This window comes from Stegodyphus dumicola, chromosome 2, assembly GCF_044657685.1.
Source record: "Stegodyphus dumicola isolate Sdum_Otavi_A_Nest chromosome 2, ASM4465768v1".
Taxonomy (NCBI): Eukaryota; Metazoa; Arthropoda; class Arachnida; order Araneae; family Eresidae; genus Stegodyphus; species Stegodyphus dumicola.
In genome coordinates this window covers 246,651,195-246,675,584 of record NC_140769.1, presented here as the reverse complement: position 1 = coordinate 246,675,584, position 24,390 = coordinate 246,651,195, and the positions used below count along the sequence as shown (strand labels likewise).

At 33.9% G+C, this 24,390-nt stretch overlaps 1 long non-coding RNA gene across 1 annotated transcript in view; it reads right to left on the bottom strand.

The window, feature by feature from the left end:
- LOC146998918 (uncharacterized) overlaps positions 1-23,717 on the bottom strand; it is a 143,407-nt gene extending 119,690 nt beyond the window's left edge. The window contains exon 1 of the long non-coding RNA XR_015039363.1: positions 23,650-23,717. This is a non-coding gene — a long non-coding RNA (uncharacterized LOC146998918). The remainder of the gene's footprint in view (positions 1-23,649) is intronic.
- Positions 23,718-24,390: the final 673 nt, after the last annotated feature.

Here is a 24,390-nt window from a genome sequence, read left to right as displayed (position 1 = left end):
GCAAAACCTGCCATATGGCTATGAGGGGATAGGCCAAGCCACAAAGGCACAACAACAAAAAAAAAAAAAAAAAAAAAACGTAAAATAGATACATACATTCCAAGCACTCCCGGGGAATTAGTATATAAATGCGTCGTTTCCATTTCTGACTTTTTTCTGAAGTTTAAAATCTTTATAAGTTTTACTTTCAATTAGTTATTATTATTCAAATCTTCTTTATATTATCAAAATTCATCTTAAATTTATAAGTTACCTCAATTATTTCTGCTTTCAGTAAGATTTTCTGCTTTATAAAGTATTTTGCCCCCTCCAACCAGAAATACCTTCGTGTTGTAACGGTAGCACACTCGGCGCGTAGTCGAGAGGTTCAGGTCCTAGTACCGGCGAGGGCACTGGACATGTTTCACATCCCCTGCTTCAAAATAATCTAAAGACCACTGGCACCCAATCAGGGACTCAAACCTAGACCTCTCGAATACGCGCCGAGTATGCTACCGTTACGCCACGAAGGCATGCTGGACAAAGGGAGCAAATACTTCCCCCCAATCGCCAAATCCTGGTGGTGACTAATTAACGTCCACCACTTTTTAGTCCAAAATAATCTGAAAACTCTACAGTGTAGCGCAGTCAGGGACTCGAACCTAGACCTCTCGAATACGCGCAGAGTATGCAACCGTTAAGCCACGAAGGCATGCTGGACGGAGGGAGAGAAACCTTACATAATAGGCCTTTTAAAGAGCGACTGCGGGTTAGGAGTCCCAATTTCCAAATCCTGGTGGTGGCGAATTAATATCCACCTCCTTTTAGTTCGGGCGCGCTACTGTAGAGTCATTAGGTTTTTTTTATGCTGGAGACATGCAAGATAAGCAATGCCTTCGCCGGAACTCGAACCTGGACCTCTCGAATACGCGTCGAGTGTGCTACTCTTAACCACGAAGGCATGCTGGAAGGAGGGAGAAAGTACCTCATAAACTGAGGTTAGGTCCTTCTTGGTAAGTACGTGTTCGAACTTATATCACGGTATAAGAAATTTTGTAATCACTGCCTAGGTGAAGTTTAAACTGATGAATTTATAGTCTTTAGGAAAGGAAGCTTTGTTTTGAAACCAGGTCCAAATTGGTTGATAATTTTATGTTTGAACATTTCAATTTAAACACTAACTGTATATGTATATATCTGCGACTTCACATCAGTCTTCCCAAAACATTCTATTCGTGTCCAGCAGATCTACAGAATGTGTCTTTGTCTGCTGACTACCTTATTTTTATGTCCATAATATCATTCAGTTGATAAGTCTTCCATTAACGATTCATCTGTATATTTCATTATTAAAAATTTTTTAAAGGTACATCAAACATATTATATTTTTATCACATATTTTCTTCAGTATCTACATTATTATTAAAACTTCGTAGCTTGCAATTACCTGCATATTGCAAGGTATGAAGACATTGCAAGATTGATACATCTTTATCTAAAATTGCACGAATTTGCAATCCAATCACGCCATACGAACAAACTGTAGAATTCCGTGCATGAATGGCGCTTAAATGAGGGATAAATATACGCTGACGGAAATTGACTCCGTTCTTGAAATGTGCTTATGTAATGATTTACGTGGCAGGAAAATATTACGCGGTAAGATCGTCGAGGTGGTGTTCATTCTGGTAAAAGAACTATAGTTGGACAAGAACTCTAGTAGCATATTACATTTTCAGGTAGAAATTCGATGAATGACAGAATTATTGTTTAATATGACGAACTTGAGCCTGTTTGCAAACTGCGTTGCATTGCTGCAATATGGTAGTTTGAGATTGGGAATATGTTGGTAATTTTTTTTAATGGCCAGGCGCTTTATTTAAGAGCCATTAGCCTTGCGCCACTACAAGGGCGGGATTTGAACCCAGGGCCCATCGCTACGACAGTCAGGATCATGAACCACTCTATCGGCTTAGCGGCAAGTTTGAAAATTATTGGTTGCAAAACATGACGATTCGAGACTGGGAATTACCAACTGCAGAGTGCGATATGCTGCAGAATATGTGAAAATGTAATGAGTTTGGGAATTATTGTTTGCAGAATGCAATGCGCTGCCGAAACGCGAGGATCTGAGGGTGATTTATTAGTTTCAAAATCCAATATAGTTATTAAAAATGAGGCTTTAATTTGCAAATGCGATGATTCTGAGAATTATTAATTGCAGAATGGGATTTATTGCAAAATTTAATGTTTGAGTTTGAAAATTATTAGTTGCAGAATGCAATGCGTTTTAGAAATATGACGAGTTAAGGAGTTATTTGAGTTAAGGAGTGTGAAAAGTTTGGAAATTATTTGCTGCAAAATGCGATGTATTGCAGAAATATGACGGTTTGAGTTTGAGAATCATTGGTTGCAGAATGCGATGTGTTTTAGAAGTATAATGGTTTAAGTTTAGAAATGTAACGAGTCTGGGAATTATTTGTTGCAGAAAAATGGGGATTTGAGAAATTACTGGGAATGTCAAAATTTGGGAATCATTTGCTGCAGAAGGCAATGCGTTTAAGAAATATATTTTGAGATTGGGAATTATTTACTGCAGAAGACGACGTGTTTCGGAAATATGATGGTTTGAGTTTGAGAATTATTTTCGGCAGACAGAGATGGATTTCAAATATATGGTGGTTTGAGTTTGAGAATTATTTGCTGCAGAAGGTGATGGGTTTCAAAAAATATAATGGTTTGAGTTTGAGAATTATTTGCTGCAGAAGGTGATGGGTTTCAAAAGTATGATGGTTTGAGTTTGGGAATTATTTGTTGCGGAATGCGATGTATTGCAGAAATACAAGGTGCACACAAAGGGAGAAAACAAATTAAGAGACCAAACGATAAAATTTAAAAAAAAAAAAAAAAAAAAAAAACGAAAGAATAAATGTATGTTTAGAAACGATGGCCTCTCACTTCTTGCTAAGTCAGTTTAAACTGGTTATTTTATCATTTGCATATTCAAACGGCGGAGTCATTTTCATTTATTGAGAAGACACTGTACAGAAAAATTTGCTTAGATGGAAGAATGTTGTAACATTAAATTTTGTGACAAATTAAGTAAATCTGCTACCGAAACGTTCGAAATGATTCGAAGAGTATATGATGATTCATCGTTATCAAAAACAAATGCGTATGAGTTGTATAACCGCTTTAACCCTTTGCAGCACAGTGTGTCCGGTCTGGACACACCAAAAAATATCCTTCTGTACACACAGAAAAATTGAATGAAAAAGGATTTATAGGTTACTCTGAACCTTCTTTATTTATAGTAGACGGCAACTCAATACAAACCAGTCCATATATTTTAGCCATGTTTCGTTTTTTAAGACCCTCATTTTTCAAAGAAATCTTTCAGATTTTTTTTAGGGTTTAAAAGGAATTGTTTGAAAAGAAATTTCTATGTTATTTTCTGGCTGTATGCTAATCTCCTTATTCTATATTAGTTTTAAATTTTTACCTTGAAATCTTGCCTAAAATCAAACGGCGAACCCTAGGTGTGTCTAGACCGGGCTCACCGATAATCTAGGACAACTGAGAGTCTGTATTCTTTGTTTCTCCGCATCTCATCGGTCAGTTCATTGACAACAATGCTCGTTTCAGCACTCTTTTCGAAGCTCTATTCAATCAGTGTGCCACTTTGAATACACCCACAGAATTAAAACAATAACGATAAGTGCTATCTTCACAAAATTTTACTTGTGTACTCCTCTGGGCCTAATTACATTGCCTACTTTTTTTTTTTTTTTTTTTTTTAAAATCAAAATTTCGATTTTAAAAGGTAGCGTGCCGGAAAGGATTAAATTTGGGCGCGAAAGCGTTAAAGATCAACCAAAACAAATGTTTAGGCGTACTTTGCGAACGATTAATATAATATATAGTATATAAATACTAGGCATATAAATAATGTTTCGATGAAGAAACGCTGGCAAAATTGTATAGGTTTCTCTAGCGAGTATTTTGAAGGAGATAAGTTTATTTGAAGGATAGTAATCTTTTTCTTATTTATAAGAAATTGTCCGATTAATTTATCAGCATACCTTGTATGATGATTTGAGTTTGAGAATTATTGGATATATAAACGCTACGGGTATGAATTTGTTGTAACAATCCCTTACCCAATACCAACTGCGCAGAGAATGAGTGTTTTCAGCGTCTACTCCTATGCAAAATATTTTACATAGTTGGTCAGAGCAGCACATTATTATTATGTGTAGTTAACTCTAACTTTTCGTCACTGTTGTCCAAATATTGGATAATTATTATGTGCAGTTAACTCTAACTTTTCGTCACTGTTGTCCAAATATTGGATAATTATTATGTGTAGTTAACTCTAACTTTTCTTCATTGTTGTCAATATTGGATAATTATTATGTGTAGTTAACTCTAACTTTTCGTCATTGTTGTCCAAATATTGGATAATTATTATGGGTAGTTAACTCTAACTTTTCGTCATTGTTGTCCAAATATTGGATAATTATTATGGGTAGTTAAATCTAACTTTTCTTCATTGTTGTCCAAATATTGGATAATTATTATGTGTAGTTAACTCTAACTTTTCTTCATTGTTGTCCAAACATTGGATAATTATTATGTGTAGTTAACTCTAACTTTTCGTCATTGTTGTCCAAATATTGGATAATTATTATGGGTAGTTAACTCTAACTTTTCGTCATTGTTGTCCAAATATTGGATAGTTATTATGTGTAGTTAACTCTAACTTTTCGTCATTGTTGTCCAAATATTGGATAGTTATTATGTGTAGTTAACTCTAACTTTTCGTCATTGTTGTCCAAATATTGGATAGTTATTATGTGTAGTTAACTCTAACTTTTCGTCATTGTTGTCCAAATATTGGATAAAACAGTATCCTAATTCAGCATATATACTGAAATATTGGTGAACGAATTATGGTTAAGTAATTATTATAAACAGTGGCTAGTGCGTCGCGCAGCTCGCACCGGGGTTCGATCCCCGGGCTGGGCAAGGTTGACTCAGCCTTTCATCCCTTAGTACCAAGTTCGCCTGGTGACTAAACCTCGGGGGGGGGGGTCCTGCGACAACCTGACAACTTGCCCAGAGCGCAAGGTCAAGAAAGCAGATTTTGGGGCACTACTAGGCCCGCTAGGGCTGTTGCGACACTGAGTTTAGTTAATTATTATAAAGATATAAAATCCTGCTTTAAAATTAGAAAACATAACAAATAGGAAAAAAAAATCGCACGTTGTGGATAATACCTCATAACAATGGTTTTGGCAAAAGATTTTCTCAGTTCAAATCCTTATTTCATATTCAGTACATTTTATTTTGAAAGTGCTGATTCTCAATTACAGCTCTTCATTAGAATTTTTAAGAATAGAGGTTTATAAGACTAAGATTGTCTTAAAATTTCAGGATCAAATTCAGAACACAGTAGCAAATTTTGTTCGCACCCCAATCTTCGAATGTTATGCATTGTCGTCTTCACATCATAAATCTTTTCAGCAGGTCAAAAATGCAAAGTCTGTGATGAATGCATAGCAAAAATTAATGGGAGTACGTATGTAAGACAAGAAGATACTGTAAGATAATATATAAGACGCCAGTAAAACAGAAGAGTCTATAAGACAGTGGTATAAGTGGTCTGTAAAGCACAGATAAAACATTGGTGTTAGACACTATAAGACACTGTAAAACATTATCAGATGATAAGCGGAATCAATACCATTTTTGCATCTTCTCCTTTTCTAAACAAAAGGGCTTACCAGCGACAAAAGTCGATGAACACTGGGAGTTCGGTTCGAGGCTCCAATCTCACGGACAACGGGCTTGCTGCATGGGTGTTTCACCTACGTAAAGTGTATACGACCCGTTTCCCTTAGAAAGTCCTCCTCGAAGGCAACCCTTCCTCTTAGGCAGATAACCCTCTAGTCCAGGGGTTCTCGACCGGTGGTACGCAAGAGAAAAATAGGTGGTACGTAAGAAGAGAGATATTTTTAACTTTTAAATTTAAAAATTAAAACCCTAACATCCTGATTGAGTTTTTTTCTCTAACACTCGTAAATTTATGAAATCTAAGCTTTGTTCAAGAGTGGTGATGGTAGCAGTACTTTGTAGTGGTGGTACTAAAGTTTTTAAATTTTTGTCTAGATGGTACTCTTTAGTCAAAAGGTTGAAAACCGCTGCTTTACCATAATTAAATAAACCAAACCAATCTAAACACACACAAACTGGAAATTTTATGCAAAATCTTTTGCCACTATAATACCGCTCGGGATATTTTCTTTACTTATCGAAAGCGCGTTATAAGGTTTTTTTAAATTTATCTTGGTGTGCCACCGAAATGGTAAAGGGGTTAGGGGAGCCAACTACGATAACGAAGGGTCTGGGTTCGAATCCAGGAGAAGGCATGGTTGTAACTGTCCGTCCCTTTATAGGAGGTAACGATGGCCGCTAGGTGCCTCCGCAATAAAATGACCATCACTTCCGGTCTTAGTGCCCGCAGTTCGGGGGGGGGGAGGGGGAACTTTATCTTGGTGTGGGGAAGAGGTAATTTTTTTCTGCTGCAAATTCATGAACAGATCTATTTTCCCTCTAGTGTAAGTTTATTAATAGCCCTTCCGGATAAATTGGGCTAAAAACTAAGTTAGGCACATCGGCACCAGACCCAAACCACGAATCTGCTTCCCCTTACGCGCATTTTCTAATTTATTTTTCGGTGTTTCAAACTTTGCTGCAAGAATGTGTTGAGTACATATGAATTATTATGCAGGAGACAATCTAATCCTTACTAATATTATAAATGCGAATGTGAGTTTGTTTGTTGGTTTGTTTGTTACGCTTTCACGCCTTAATTACTTAACCGATCATCATGAAATTTTCAAGAAATATTTTTGATATACTGTAAAAAGCTATAGGCTGTAAAATGTCTTCGTACGACTTTAATTAGCCGAGATATTAATTAAAAGCTACTTTACTTTTCCCCATCATTTTTTGTTGAGTTTTCCCTATTAAAGGGATTTGGCTACGCGCCAATTTATATTTTCACAAATATCTATGGAACGGCGGTTAGTCGAATTTCGAGACACATATCCCCTGATTCCAAAAATTCGTCGGAATCCATCGATACCATTCTCATCTTCGTACGACTTTAATCAGCAGAGATATTAAATAAAAACTCTGAAAACGCTAATTTGAATGAGACTCTAATTGCGACATTAGGGATTTTTTCTTAGGTTTTTTACCGTGTGGGTCCAATTAGTGATAAAAATTATAACTTTTGATCTAATTATCCAAATTTGTCGAAATTTAGAAACTTGTGTCGCTCTCTAAATGATAGGAACAATGGTGGTGTAACTAACTGATTTTGTCGCTTAATTACACTCATCTCCATAAATTAAGGATAATGCAAAATCAGGCAAAAGAAGAGTTAGAAGCAAACAAATTTGATTTATTTGTAAAGCTTATTTATTAAACAAAAGGTACAGAGCAAAAAAAAAAAAAAGATGCTATATGTTTGATATTATTAAAAAAAATTAGCGATTTTTTTCTCCCTGGCGCAAATTACACACACACACACAAAAAAAACCTATTTACAAAAAAAAAAAAAAAACAATATTACATGGTTGGTATGATTGTTAATACATTGTATGTCTCCCAGACAATGCAATACAGTCCGTACAACGCCTTGGCCCGCTGAGTATCAAATTATCGATCTTATCTTGGGGGATATTACACCACTCAAAAAGCAATGCTCTCCGGAGTTCCGGTAGACATGTAGGAGGAGTTGACGGGCTGCAACTCGTCGGCCAAGCATGTCCCACACGTGCTCTACTGGATTCAAGTCCGGTGAGAATGCTGGCCAGTCCATACGGGTGATAACCTCCGATTGAAGGCATTCGCTTACGATGTTTGCACGGTGAGGACGGGCGTTGTCATCCATAAACACAAATTGTGCGCCCATGGCGCCCCGAAACAAATATACATTCCAGAATGTGTTGTTCCAGAATGACGTCCCGATACATTTGGCTTGTCATGGTTCCAATTTGAACATGCAGGTCAGTTCTGGAACCCAGAATAATTCCACTCCAAACGAGCACTCCTGCACCACCGTAGCGGTGTCGTTCAATGATGATTTCTTCGTGGTAACGGGTACCTGGAGCTCTATATATGAAAGTCCGGCGAGAATCAGACTGCAAGCTAAACCTGGACTCGTCGGAAAACATCACACAAGCCCACTGTTGCGGTGTCCACAATGCATGCTCTCTACTCCAGGCTAACCGCAGGCGACAGTGAGTTGCAGTAAGTGGAACGCACCTGACAGGTCTACGATCATATAGACCAATCTGCCCTAAGCGTCTGTACACGGTCTGCCTTGAAATTGTCGTACCAGAGAATGTCGCTGAAGAGAGCTGACGAGACAGGTCTGAGGCTGTGCTTCGCCTGTTTCTTTCGGCAGTAACTGCCAAATACCGGTCCTCATTCGGCGTTGTAACTCTGGGGCGACCTATGTTGTAACGTCTACTCACATTACCATCATTTTGGGATCGTTGGCAAAGCCTGGAGATGACACTCTGGGCAATTCCAAGTTCGTCTGATACTTCCAGTTGGGTACGTCCACATTCCAGACGGCCGATAATTCTACCACGTAAAAAATCATCCAAATGCGTCCTTTTGTGTCATAACTATTCGGTCATTGCACTGAACTGCTTATAAAGCGCCTGCGAACAATTTTACTTCTTTGCCTGTATTCCTTATGTATCACTCTCGTCATTGTGACGTACCATCGGTGTCATCTGGTCACTTCCTGAAATTTGCATATGATTCTTGAAAATGTGTGTAGTGATTTTACAGGTGATATATTTATTTTAGAGTTCGATTTCCGCGTGACTCCGAATGATCCTTAATTTATGGACATGAGTGTATTTCCAGCTTAATCACAGATAAAACAATACTTCGCTTCCTATTGCTAACTTTTTATTGACAAGCTGCAATTCGAAAGCGACAAAGGGAGAGAGCTGGTATCCGGTCGACCGTTGGGTTGGCGAAAGGGTCAAAGTTCACGGATTTACACGTGGAAAATCATTTTAAAATTAATAACTTCTAATTAACTTACCGACTTAATACTATTATCAACATTTCGATATTTGTCATATATTTGATGTTTTGTTTCATATTTTTTTTAAAGATCTATTCATTCGCGTTGTATATTTCTGTTATTGTTGCTTGAAAAATCGCATTTACATTTTATATTCTTTACATTTTACTGTGTGCGATAAAAAATTTTGTTTTATCATTTTAAGGCCCTCGAATGTTCTTTATTTTGAAATTTTACGCGGAGTGTATTTTTTAAATTCACGCGGAGTTGAAACTTATTGAAGGATATCAACGCGAGCGAAGCCGCAGGTAAATCTAGTATTTCATAAAACCAAACATGTGTCGAAATTTAAAATGATTATTTCTGTAAAGTACAATTTTGCAGATTCGTTGATTTGGCACAGTGCCGTCGATACACTAAAAGATGTAGCTATAATGACTGGCACGCGTGTCATTCATTTGCTGCCGCTGATACTGTAGTGTTCACAGTTAGTTGTTACGTGTTATAAATACAAATCGTATTTTGCATTTGTTCTTGACGCTTGTACTTAATAATCTCCGTGGCACAGATATGGGGAAGGAAGGGTCATCCGGCCTGCTGTACACACATGATGACAAAGCGGCATCCGACAAAACTACCCGATTTCACTTGCAAACAACTACCAACAAATCAGAGCGTGGCAAATTAACGCGACTCCCTACGGCTCCTCCGGCTGCTGGCTAACGGTTCATCCCCCACTTTTACAACACCCCCCTCCTTTTGTACCTGCTAATTGGAATACACAAAGGGAAACAACAGCAGAAACAAAAAAGAAATATTCTCGTCCCGCTGACCCTTTCGAATTGAATGATGAATGTCAAGCGGTAAAAACAAATGAAATAATAAAAGCAAAAGAACAAATAACGGAACGAACAGAACAGCAAGCCGTAAAAACAAAACAAAAAGTCGAGCGGAGAAACCCCACTTTCCGTCGGGACTTTGGTCACAGGTCGGTAAAGAACGGGGACAATTTCTTCACACATCGTCGCTCCTCGGTTGGGGTAGTGTGGGGGGTGGGGTTGTTGAGTGAGAGCATAACCGTTTCTTTCTTAAATGCTTTCGCTTTTTATTGGTCACGTGAGCGTCATGCTCGTGCGTCACACAGTAGTTATGTGACTGCTTCTCCCCCTTGCGAATTCCGGAGAAGGGGAGGTTTTTCTTCAACAGGTAGGGGATGGGATGTGAAAACTAATTTGTAAACTGCTAAAAACTTGAAATATGAAATACACCTTCAATTATTCATTCTTACTAAGAAGACAGGAGAAGTGGAGAAAAATAGTTCGCAAAAACAAATGTTTGTTCCGAACAGTTTGTTTTTCAAAACGGAAGTGCTAAAAATGGTTTATACGTAACGTAAGGGGCAAGAAAATGGGGAAAAGAGACTTAAACATAGGTTACAGTTATATTTTTCATTCTGTTTGCTCCATTTTACGAAAACTAATCGCTTAAAAACCGCTTAACTGAAACGGTGGGGGAAAAATTACATTGAATCGCAAATCTGAAAACCAGTTATTTCCACCACTTTTTATATAAACTTACTATTATTATTATTACTTTTATCATTAATAGTACTTTTGAACCATAGGCACTCCATAACTTATAATCATTGGCATTAATAGTAGTAGTACTTCATTTTATACACGCAAATAAACGTTTTATAATGTAAATAAATGATCTCAAGACTTTACATGCAAAAGTTAATGGACAGTGAAACCTGTACCAGATACTACTTTTGCTGTTGCTGGGACTTATCTCAATTATCGTCTGACAATAACATTCGATCAAGTCCAAGAGTCAAAGGTTGAGCCTATCATTGACTTAGGCCTTTGGTCACCTTATAGGGAACAATACAATTTTTTCCAGCTCCATCCCAGCTTTGAAGGAAAATCCTCCGGGACACGGATCCGAAGATCTGCCTCCAACCTCTCGAGAGGACTTCCAGGTCGACAGTATATTAAGTACCATCATGCCGTAAAGATGCTACACATTAACAAACGTCCATATCTTCTCAGAGATTTGAACCTGAGCCCAAGTTTATAGTAACTAATTCCCTTATCACTGCGCCGACAGAGCAGTGGAGATTACTTTTTATAAGTACCTATATTTGTTAATGGATTATGTCAGCTAAAATTTGCTTTGCTTTAAGAAAAATCACTAAAAATGAGTATGATCTTTTAATTGTCGGGGAAAGTAAATTATACTCTAACCCCCCATTAACCTCCAAAAAGAAAAAAAACTGAGTAGTATCTTTAAGTGAATTTTTCTGCCACTCTATGACGAAATCTATAAATAGATTACCAGTTCAGTTAACTGCAACACCGAGGAATACTACATATAAGCAGCAGAATTAATTGTTATTTAGTAAAGGATATTATGAGTTTTTAATTGCATGGTTTTGTAAATTGTTTATATTGAGAACACATGTGCGTTTATAGTGTAATTCACATTTATACTGCTTTTTCCGAGTTGTTTTAAAAGCTGTGAATGCTGTTTTATTACTTTTAAAGGGAATATTGTCACTATATATGCGTCGTTTCACTTTAATTCGAATATGCTGCCATTCGGCAAAACGTAAAATATTTGTCTTTCATACTGACTCTATGTGTTGTGGATTAACAAACTGAGCTATTTCAAAGCAACAGATACAGTTCTGAAGAATATTTATTTCTGACTTTTGAAGCTGAATGGTTTAAATAATAAAAAAGGAACTTAATTCATGAATTAATTTGAATCTCATTAAAAATATTCAATATTTTCCTTGAATATATAAAACTAATAATTCACAAAATAGCATAGACTTTCTAGATCTTCAAATCATTAACTACAAAAAAATTTTACTTTTTGACAAAACAAGAAACTTCAATTTCAATACTAACAAATTAATAAATTGGAACTCCAACATATCCAAAAAAGTAATTAACAATACTATAATTAATCAAATACAACGAATTAAAACTATATGCACATATACAATAGATTTACAACGCGAAATTTTGATCCTTATCAAAATTCTCAAAAAAAATCTAATTCCCTTTCAATTTATCAACCATTGCCTTAAAAGAGCAGGCGTTAAATACTCACTCTAAATCATTTAACTGATAGGGATATGATAATTTATTCCTAAACCTGAGAAGGCGGTATAAGTTGGATGACTGTCAGTTGAAAGATTTGTATATAGTGTAATTACTCAATTGTATATATTGTAAAAAGCTAATTGTCTTCAGACATATACTGTTACTATACTGTTACTAAAAAAATGGGCCTATTTCCTGCCTTTAGACTGTCCATTAGCTCTTGGACAGCGAAAATGCCTTTTTCCTTTCTTAAATTCTTAATCATTGCGACACGACAATTAGCCAGAAATTAATTAATTTACATTCACTAGTATTTTCAAAAAATCTTAACAGACGGTCTCTCTCAGATAAGAACTCCACAAAATACATCCCTCAAGAATTCCGAGTCCCACCCACTACCATAAATTACTTCACCCAAGTCTTACCGACTGATATTATTCAAAGCCCCTACTGCCGCTAAGAATTTTCGGACACCCTACACTTCTGAGTCAGACACGAAGAGAACACTTTGCCAACTCCCCCACTAGAAAGAATGTAAGTTACTTAATACCTTTCTGGCCTTTATATCTCCATGTACATTCACTGATCTTATTTATATTACTATTATTTTTATATTATTTTTATATTTTCTTTGATTTGTTTTTACAAAGTTTGCATTATTTATCTTTTTTATAATCCTCTATGTTTATTTCAACTTTACTTTGAATTCGATTTCATAATGACAATTTCCAATGTTTAATTTCTACAAATAATATAGTACTCAAATGCGTAACGATGAAAGTGTCGGGGACGGTTACTCGAGTTTTACAGGATTTCTCTACAGTAATTGATTTTTACTCCAAATTGAATTGACTAAAATGCTTCATGAGAATAAGTTCTTTGAGTATCAGCATTGGTTCATAATTCCTACTATTTGCGGAAATATTTGGCCTGACTAGAATTGCCGGTTTGGCTTTAACTTATAACTCGAGTAAAGACGAAACACTTTCGTATTTACGTATTTTTATCAATTATTGTTCATTGAACGGGAGTTGGTTTGTTCCCCTTGAAAAGTCAACTAATTTCCGATGAATGACAATGATTACATGTTTTAATTTTTCCTTTTACAATTGAAATATTATTCTTCGTGATGATTTAACTCCAGTCCCCGTTAAAACATTATTAACATTTTGCTTTCAAATTACTTCAAAACATCTTTCAAAATATAACTTACCAGTATGGATGCACACTTTTAAAATAATTCTACTTTAATTAAACTTAGGAGATAATATAATCAATTAATCAATACTGTTTAGGAAATAAATTATTATTAACTAACTTTGCAGCAATTGCGCAAGTAATAATAACTAGTATTCGCACTAAATGGATTTAAGATCATACAACATTATATATATATATATATATATATATATATTATTATTATTATTATTATTATTATTATTTCTTTAATATTTCGTAAAAATTAAAAATATTTCTGATTAACAAACTCAACGCTTTCAAAACGATCAGTGGAACTTTAACGAATACTGTAAGAAATAAAATATTTTTATGTCCAGGGCGCGAAAATATCTGTCGGAAAATCTTAAGATACGCTGTTTTTAAATATATTACTTAAGTGACTTAAGTGCAAAGAACTTGATATTTAATAAATAAAGTCAACCCACAAAACGTTAATAATAAAAAGGCAAAAAACGTTTTGCAAGTGATCTTACTAAGGAAACTGAACTTAGAAAGATGAATATGATGAACTCGGAAAAAAGTGAAAAAATATAAAAATGTACACCATCACTTAATACTGCATTCGGAGTGCTAAACATATGATACTGTTAAAATTTTCGTGATTTTCCTGTTAAATTATATAAGAAATTCAACAGCAATGTGAAGCAAACGATGCTAATAAAGCTAAAATGACAAGAAAAAAAGGGTGGGAATATGAAGGCTTTCACATTTTACGTTACGTCCAAAGAAGCGTTCTTCTTTTTTTTCCTTTACATGCACATACACGTTTCGATAGCATTTGGGCTAAAAATATTTTAAAAAGTGTATCTTTAATATTTCCGATAGAGAGTCTCAAAGCGCTGGAGATAAAAATGTTTTTTCTCCTACAGTGTTGCTCGCTTTGAATTGGATTGGATTGGATTATTTAATTACGGCAAAGCACACGACGGCTATCTGCCTAACGAGAGGGATGCCTTCGGGGAGGACTTTTAAGGGAACTTGCTCATGTACAAGTTACACATGGGGAAAACCACGAAAACTTCCATGCAGCTAGCCCGTTCGCGGGATTTGAACCTCGGACTAAACTAGCAGTGTTCAGCGTCTTTACCGCTCTGCCGCTGGTGGGCCTGCTCGCTTTGAAATCGTTGAGTTTGTTAATCAAAAATTCGTCAACCTTTTTTTACAAAATTTGAAATACATAATAAAATATTTAAAAACAGCATATCTTTAGAATTTCCGATAGACAATCTCACGCGCTGGATATATTCCCCCACCCCTCCCGTACAGTGTAGCTAGCCATTTTGAAATCATTGAGTTTGTTAATCAAAGATTCGTTAAAGTTCCATAAAATATGAAATACACAACAAAACAAATTCAAAATTCAAAATTCGTGCATCTAGATGTCCATATTCGTGTGGAGGACTACGTTATTCAAAATCTGATGGCTCTAAGTACCGTTGTTTTTTCACAGCGCGAAAAACACACGCATGCATTCATGCAAATTCTTCATTATTTAATTTCTTTAAAGGCAATAATAATTATTGGCAACAATTTTAAAAGTGATTCAGACTTTTATAGTGATTCAATGCAAAAGAACCATTTTGAGAATAATAGCCCTGCTAGGCGAACGCTCCTTTGGGCTAAAAAGCGAGCTGACAGTAGTGAATGTAACAGCAGAATGGTAGACTGCTAGCTCATGAGTTTATGTTTTTTTTTGGGGGGGGGGCGAAAGAGCATTAGCCCAGAAGGGCTATTAATTTCGTTTTGGCATTTTGCGTCGAAAACTTTAAACGTTTTGCAAAACGTTTCACTTTTCAAATTGTTGCCCCCCCCCCCCCGATAAAACAAAGGTACCTGGAGACATCGATTTTTAAATAACGTAATCTTTCACCAAATATGGGCATCTGGAAGCCCTAATTTTGAATTTTGAATTTGTTTTATTATCCATTTCATATTTCGTTACCCTTTAACGAATTTTTGATGAACAAACTTAGCGATTTCAAAGCGGGGAATGGCAACACTTACGAAAGAAAAATTTATCTCCAGCGCGCGAGACTGTGTATCCGAAATTCTAAAGATAGGCTCATTTTAAAATCCCTTTGGGATATTACTGTTGAATTCAATTTTATGATTTAAGTGCGACGATCGTGATATTTAATAAGTAAAGTTAACACACGAAACAACGTTAAAAAAACGCCCCTTTGGGCTCAGTGTAAAATCTAAAAGCTTTCAGTTTTTTTTATTTATTTATATAGGTGGAAATGACTTTGACGATAAATTGTCTAAAGTAACATCTTCTAGATTCCAAATTAGTTCCGTGGTTTTCCCCATGTGTAACGTGTATACGAGCCAGTTTCCCTTAGAAAGTCCTCCACGAAGGCATCCCTCCCCTTAGGCAGATAGCCTTAGTATGTTTTGCCATAATTAAATACACCACCACCACACCACCAAATTAGTTCCGATGACCAGAACGGTAGTGAGCTTTAAATTCTTAAAACTTGAGTTCAAGCATTGTAGTATGACCCCCCCCCCAAAACGTCCCACTTACAGAAGTTTGTAAGACAATTCATGACAGTCATCTAAGAATCTTAACAGCTTGAGAAATAACTTTTTTTTATTAAGTTACCTTCATTAATATCGGCTCACCCGAAACCGAGCGAACTCGAATAATCCGCTATACGTTCTCTCCACAAGTGTCGCATTCTATGCATATTTCATCATACTCTGATTTGTCCAATAGAACTGTTTTTAATCTTTGCTTGGTTCTTACCTAACCTTCTTTAGCCGTATGATTATGTTTCGTAGCTTTATTTGAACTTTCTATATTTTATACTCTTATGTGTTTTGTAAATTTGGGAAATTTGCTCGCATTGCTACACACTGGTGATTATATGAGTTGATCCATCATCTTGTACGTTTGTGGATGTCCAAACCAACTACTTTAAGGACAACGGCGTTTCCAATTTAATTTTGCGACCAGAAATGTAATTAGTAGATTCCTTTCGTAATTTTGATGGAAAAAACTTTCGTAACGGAGTGTTTCCAAAAGTTGCGGAAAATTACGACACATTACACCACCGAAGATAAATCAGCCGTCCGCCCTAGCAAGTAACGAAGCATAAGATGTTTCATCTGCTATATGTCTCGGAATAATCAGTTCTCAGAGTGTTACCAATAGGCAAAAACATAAGAACTTCAATTTATTAGTCCAAAGGAGCAACTTGCCCAAAAGGGCTATTAATTTCGTTTTGGCATTTTGCTTCGCCCGCTATAAAACGGCGATTCGCTTTTCAAATCGTTGCCACCAAATATTAGAGTCCTGCATTATATTTGAAGAAATTAAGTAACGAAGAATCTGCTTCAATGTATGCGTGTTTCTTGCATTGTGAAAAAACAACGGTATCTAGAGACATCAAATTTTGAATTATGTAATCCTCCACCCGAATATGGGTATCTGGAAGCCCAAATTTGGAATTTGTTTCGTTATCTATTTCATATTTTGTAAAACTTTAACAAATTTTTGATTAACAAACTCACCGATTTCAAAGCTAGCAATGGCAACTATGTACGGGGAAAAATATATATATATATATATATATATCCAGCGCGCTAGAGTGCGCATCGGAAATTCTAAAGATATGTTCGTTTTAAATTATTTTATCATATTTCTGTTAAAATGAATTTTATGGTTTGAGTGCGAAGAATATGATATTTAATAACTAAAGGTAATACACAAAACGTTAAAAAAACGTAATATGAAATCTGAAAGCTTTCAGATTTTTTATTTTTAGTCCAAAGGGGCTTTGTCTCTGAAGGACCATTGGTTTCGTTTTGTGTTGAATCACTATAAATGGCCGTTTCACTTTTTTAAACTGTCGCCACCAAATGTTAGAGTCTTGCATTATATTTGAAGAAATTAAATAATGAAAAATCTGCATAAATGTATGTATATTTTTCGCATTGTGATAAAACAACGGTACATAGAGCCATCGAATTCTGAATGACGTAATCCTCCTACGAATATGGGCACGTGGAAAGCAAATTTAAAATTTGTTGTGTTATCGATTTCATATTTTGTAAAACTTTAACGAATTTTTGATTAACAAACTCTAGGATTTCAAAGCGAGCAATGGCAACACTCTACGGAGGGGGGAAAAAAAATTTATCTCCAGCGCCGCGGAACTGTGTATCGGAAATTCTATAAATATTATTAAATAATTAAATTAAAAATTATTTTGCCACATTGCTATTGAACTGAATTTTATGGTTTAAGTGCAAAGAACATGATATTTAATAAATAAAGGTAACACACAAAACCTTAAAAAAACGCCCCTTTGGACGTAATTTAAAATCTGAAACCTTTCAGATTTTTTTTTAAATTTTATTTATTTATTTATTGTGACAGAAAGAGAATGTTAAGGAATTTTTTCTACCATGTAAAATAGGAATGGACATAATTGCAGAATGCATCATTTCTGTTTAATGTAATTGAACATATTTAGGTAAATCCCAGTGCTATTTATTTCTTTTTCTTCTTCTGAATTCACCTGCTGCACGTATATTTTTATTTATTGTATATATAGCTCGTTTCCTACCGCCCCAGGAAATCTTTTACTCAGCTAAACAAGAACAACAAACCGGCACTTCAATCCAACAAAGACGGGGAAAAAAGCACTTTCTGCCATTTTTTCGTTATGTATTATTCCGTGAGGGAAGTTTTTGTTTTATTTGCTTTTATTTTATTTATTTATTTATTTAGTAATGAGACGAACTCTTACATTTAACCCAGTTTTCGCTTGGGATACGCTCGACCCAATGTGGCGTTTATCCGCAACCGCACCGAAAGAGAAAGTTAAACGGTGTGACGTCACGTGGCCGCTCAAGGTTATGTAGGCGGGGTTTCGCTCGCAAGAAGTGCGTTTCCTTTTCATTCTGTTTATGTCACTCGGAAAAGCGAAGAGTAATCGGGCGGAACGAACCGGGATTTTCTGTTTACCTTTTTCTAACTAACCTATTGAATATACATCGCTGTATTTTCGTACCTTCTCAGTAAGAAATAATACGTTTTAAATATCAGCTATTAAAAAAATAACGCTTGATCTGTAATGTGTTTACATTCCTAGTTACGTTACTTTGCATAACAAGTTTAGGTTCGCCGTCAAAGAACTTAACGATGACAGCAAAATATTACAAGAATGACGCATTTTTACTTCATCTCCTCACTTCAGTTTTTTGTTATTTAATATCATTCATTTTTAAAATATGTAAAATGTTCTCATTATTTATTTTTTAGTCATTTCTTTTTCCTCATTTTGTCATGTGTTATTACTCCGATTATATATGCAGTTTTGCAAACTGTAATAAAAGATGCTTTATCGTCATATTTATGTATCCTCGCTCTAGAGGAATAATCGTTTGCAAAAATCTTAATAATTTGTAAATAATAATTTTACTTGAAGTATATCAAACAGAAATACATGATCCTAAGAAATGCTTGAATTACTTTTTTATTTTTTGAATTTATGCAAATAAGAAATTAAACTGTCTTCTAAATGCTGTATTTTGAATATATAAAATGCTTGACTTAAAATATAATTTTTAATCAAGAAGTTTGAAAATCATATCTTAGAATGAATTTATAGAAAGAACAGATATAGTATTTAGTTTATATTTTTTCGATATAATTTAACTTCTGCTACTGTAGTTAACTATAACAGTTTAACATTGTTCAGTAAAATATCTTTTGAATTTTTATCTAATTTAAAATTTAAAACTATCACGCTTCCTTTTTGTATATTAGGTTTATGGAACTACTTTTAACGTGTTATTTTAATCTATAATGAAATAGTTTTACAAAGCGTTTACAATTTTTTAAATATTTTAAACATTTACTGTTTACAGTAAACTTAACCTTTGTAGGCATGTTGTGGACGCTATTTTGAACCAATATATGGTATGATTTAATAACTTAAATGATAATTCCAGAATAATTTAATTCACAATAATAAAAGAAGACTTTGCAGTTGCGACATCAAAGTGAACTCTTTTTTTGTTTACATTTTTTCTGTTGCCAATCTAGAGATATTAAACCTCGCAACAACAAAGAAAATACTATACGTGTAGAGGGAACTACTACAGACAGGTGTTTGAGTTCAGTTAGGTTATTAGCGTGTAACAAACAAGTAAAATTAAATTAAAACAAACTGACTTTTGTAATATTTTATAATAATCTCACCCATTTTTTATCAGATTTATTTGTTTCTTTTCTCTTCTGTTTTCTGTCAACCCTGTATTTGAATATCTTAAAGGAAAATAATTCATATTTACAGTAACAATTTATAAATTTTAAATAATTAGCAAGAACTGTGAGGGTACTATTATTATTCTTTCTAAGATCATATTTATAAATTTATGATAAGCAAAATAATAAGATACCTTAAAATATACTAATGAGAAGAAAATTATTACTTTCACATTTGCTACGGAAACCAAGAACTTAAGCATTTTTAGTTTACAGAACGTAACAAAAATATGAATTATGTTACGTATTGAAAAATATGAACAACAGCGTTAAAAAATATGGATGTTTTTAACACAATTGTAAATTCGGTTTACTTCGTTATTAAGTAATTAATTAGTTGTGTCATTTAAAGGAAGTCGAGAAAACATTTCTATGTGTTTCAGTCTACTTCAAAAGCTGAGTCGTCTGCAAAAAAAAAAAAAAAAAAGTCTTTTCTGTATTTTGATTTCCTTTACAGTTTTTATAAGCATTTAGAGCAATAACAAGCTATATTTGGCAACAGGTGTTTAAATATTCATTACCACTGTATCTTAGTTTGTGACGTCAACCGGAAAGAGGTAAGGCCGCTTTTTACGCGCTCTAGTTTGAATTTAACAACCAGAGCAGAAACAAAAGTAAATTCAAGTTCGCAGTTTTCTAATATGCATCACAAAATTAAAATCAAATGTGAAACAGATTGTGTTAAAATTCACATGTTACCCTTCTATATATCATGCTGTTGCATTTTAATCTGATAAATGATTTTAAATCTCGTAAATAATGCATTTAGGTCATGATATATCTAATTAAAACATAAAATATTTGTATGAAATTACTTTACATATTTTTTTTAGTTTTTTTAATATACAGAAGACTTATAAGGTTCCCATGCTAGTCTAAATGCATATTCATATAATATCCTATAAAATATTTCAATATTATGCTTGGGCCATCTCTATATTATATATAGGCCATATAAAACTTTAAGAGCTCCTCTGGGTGCTCGCTAAAATCTGAATCCTTTCAGATTATTAAGCAAAAGATTTTCGTACTTTAATAGCATATTTTTAGATGAGTTACTGCTTAAAATATGCTAATATATAACAAACAAAAAAAAAAGTAATTCTAGGGAGGGGGAATCTGAATGCTTTCAGATTTTATATTACTCCCAAAGGTTATTTAATTAGTTAATTAATGTTATTTAATTAGAAAACGTTTATTTTTTTAATGGAAAACACAGTGAATGCTTCTGTAGGAGTGATTTCCTCTATAAAACGGCGACCTTTAAAAGGATAAATACTTTTAATAACGTAAATAAACATCGGTACTGAACATCTTCCCTCTAAGGTGACCATCTCCGCAAAAGACCGAAATCTTGAACTGTGGATAACACCTTAGAGAAGTTGAAAGTGTTGAAAATATTCTGCAGATAAGTTTAATGTTGCAGATTTTGACTACAGATCACCTATCGTTGCATATTGTTTATAGATTCAAGCTGTTCGAAATGCTATATATTTAAAATAATTAGAAATAAATAAATAATATTTAATAATATAAATAATATAAATAAATAAAATAATATTAATAAATAAAATAAAATAATATTTAATATAATTCGAAAATTCTATATATTTAAAAATCTAACTCTATAGATAATTTTTTCCTCCATTTATTTTGAAGCTAAGTTTAAAAAATTAAGTTTTAAGCCAAGTTAAAAAAAATAAATGTCACGTGGTTCAATTATCTAATGATATCAAAATATTTTACTAATTCTTCTACATTTACAATGTAGTTATTTTGTTCTCCTGATTCGAAACTGGTAATTTTACACACTTCTCATGACATTCAAGGCCCCTGTGAAAAGCAATTATTCATCAGCAAGATATTTTCATACTTAAATACTGTTTGCTCTTAGGGAAAAAGATAAAAATGTACCTGCTTGAAAATTTTTAGCCCAATTTGCAATCAGGACATTAATTTTTATCGTAATTTCGCATGTTGGGTATGTTCAAATGCCGCGTCAGAAACCAGTTTCTTTATATATTCCTCAATTTGCAATATATATTCAGCATTGAACACGTAATAGTGAGTTCTTTCAAGCATCTAAAATAAACCTAACATAACTACAATAAAATAATATTTTTAAATCTTTAGAAAAAGTCAATTCGAAAATTTAAGATTGGACATTTTTGCACGATGATGATCATATATAAATTAGATTTTGTATCCACGGCGTAACAGAATTCATGGTTACATCTTTAGGGGGGACATTAAGGGGGAAAAAAGAAGTTTTTGCAATGGAGTACGTGATGGAATGTGAAATGCGAACGCGCGGGAACCCGAAATACGAATACGAAGAACATGTAAAACGAAAAGTTATCCGTTTATAACAGCTGTTTTAATCACGCATAAAAATGTTTACTAAATGTTAAAGAATCTGTACGTATGTATGTTTCTCGGAAAAGGGGGGCACATAGAGCCACGAAATGTTAAATAAATGCAATCATTCATCTGAATATGTGCACCTCGAAGCCTAAATTTCGAATTTTTATTTATTTATTAGCCGAAAGGGGACGTTAGTCCCAAATGGGATATTAGTTTCGAAACGACATTTTGTGTTGAATCCTTATAAACGGCTTTTCAAATTGCCACCAAATATTATCGCCCTGTATTATATTTCAAGAAATTAAGTAATGTAGAATCTGCGGGAATGTATGTATTTTTCTGGCTTTGTGAAAAAACGACGGTACCCAGAGCCATCCAATTTTGAATAATTTAGTCCTCGACCCGAACGTGGCACCTGGAAGACCGAATATTGAATTTCCAATTTGTTTTATTATCTTTTCCATATTTTGTAAAACTTTAACGAATTTTTGATTAACAAACTCAATTATTTTAAAGGAAGCAATGGCAACACTGTACGGGAAAAAAAAATTATCTGCGATGATCAAAAACTTTGTAAACTGTGTGTTGCTATTCTGCAAAGAGTAATATTAACATTTCCAATTTAATAAGAAAGTTCGACTGCATAAAGGTGGTTGCCACTCGGCAAAATGCAATATATTTGTCTTTTGAATTTAATCGCATTCTGGAAAATGACGGAACCATCAAGTTTTGAGCACAGTCTTCCATTCCAAGATGTACACTTTGAAATCTATTTTTTCAATTTCGAATTTGATTTTTATTTATACTTTGGACGAATTTAACAAACTTTCGATTTAAAATTCAGCTATATAAAACCTTTAGAGATAGTTTCAGTGATATAAAAGCTTTAGAAAGGAAGCTTTAAATTTCTCACGCATTGCCATTCGGAAAAGCTAAATATGTTTTAAATTTAATTAGAAAACGTTGCTGCATAAAAGAAGAGTGTTGCCAGTCAGCAAAACGCAATATAGCTGTCTTTCTAATTTAATCAAGAAACTCAATGATTAAAAAAAAGGGTTGCGACTGCCCGGGTTAAAATATTTTTATCTTCCGCGCGGCAGTTTATTTTCGTTCAGCAAAGCGTTAAATTATATTTTTTTCCAAATTTATTCTGTTATTAATTAACATATTAAGAGACATAAAATCAAAAAATGCAGATTTATTGCAATTACGATTAAATACTAACTGGACAGGTGAAATGACATTAGCTGGATTAGTTAAAATAATTATATATTTTTAATTCTTCGAAATAGCTATTTTGGGCGGCTAGCCGCACAAGCGACTAATGTTTAATATTTAAAAGAATTTTTCAAATGGACGACTAATATCTTAAGTATAATTTTTCTAAATTGTAAAGCACGCTTCTAAAATTTCGTAGGCGAGGAGAAGAATATCTGCTTTTAATAGAAGGCTAAAAAAACTTGAATGTAGCCTGCAAAAAGTTATTTCTGAAACAGAAGTAGTATATATTTTGGGATAAATGTTAGAGTAATTGTAAATGAATAACAGAATCTCACATTCAAGGCTCTCCACACACCAGCTGCGAATTTTGGAGGGTTAGGTTGCCTGTTCACTGTGATTATCTGACACTCGTGTTTATTCTTATCGGAATCACGAGTCTTTTTTTCTGATGTCATTTCCGCTTTAGTTTTCGCGTGCGTCACGTCGAAACCGCATTCATTCACTAGCCGATTATTACAACCATTGTATTATGATGGATTTTTATAGAATACATGTTGAAATGTTCAGATAGGTGAATTTTTATTTGAGTTTAACTGTCGCAGATAGCAACAAAACATTCCTAGCATTCTTTTAGAACATAGCTAGGGTCCAAAATGTAGAGTTACAAAGAAGAAAAAAAATTCTCGAAGCGTATATGGCAAATACCTGTATTTGTTTCTTTGCTTAAATTCCAATTAAAACGTGAAGATTTAGTTTTCTTAGCTGGCAGTAGAGGGCGTATACTTTTTCAATAGAAATAAGCTTTAGAATGATTAATAAGTAAATTTTACATGATGTATGCTTTTAGAAATTTCTTTTCTAAATAGTAAAAATGGTGTAAATTCGATGCATAAAAGTAGATAATATATATAATGGTATAATATATATAATGATCGCAGCAATAAATGGATAGTAATGTTGTGTATAATTAAATCATATTTAATAATTATCTCATAATTATTTAATTAATTTTGCAGCATATTGCACGACTTTAATAATATGTACTATCTTTATCTGAAATTTCTCAAATGATATAT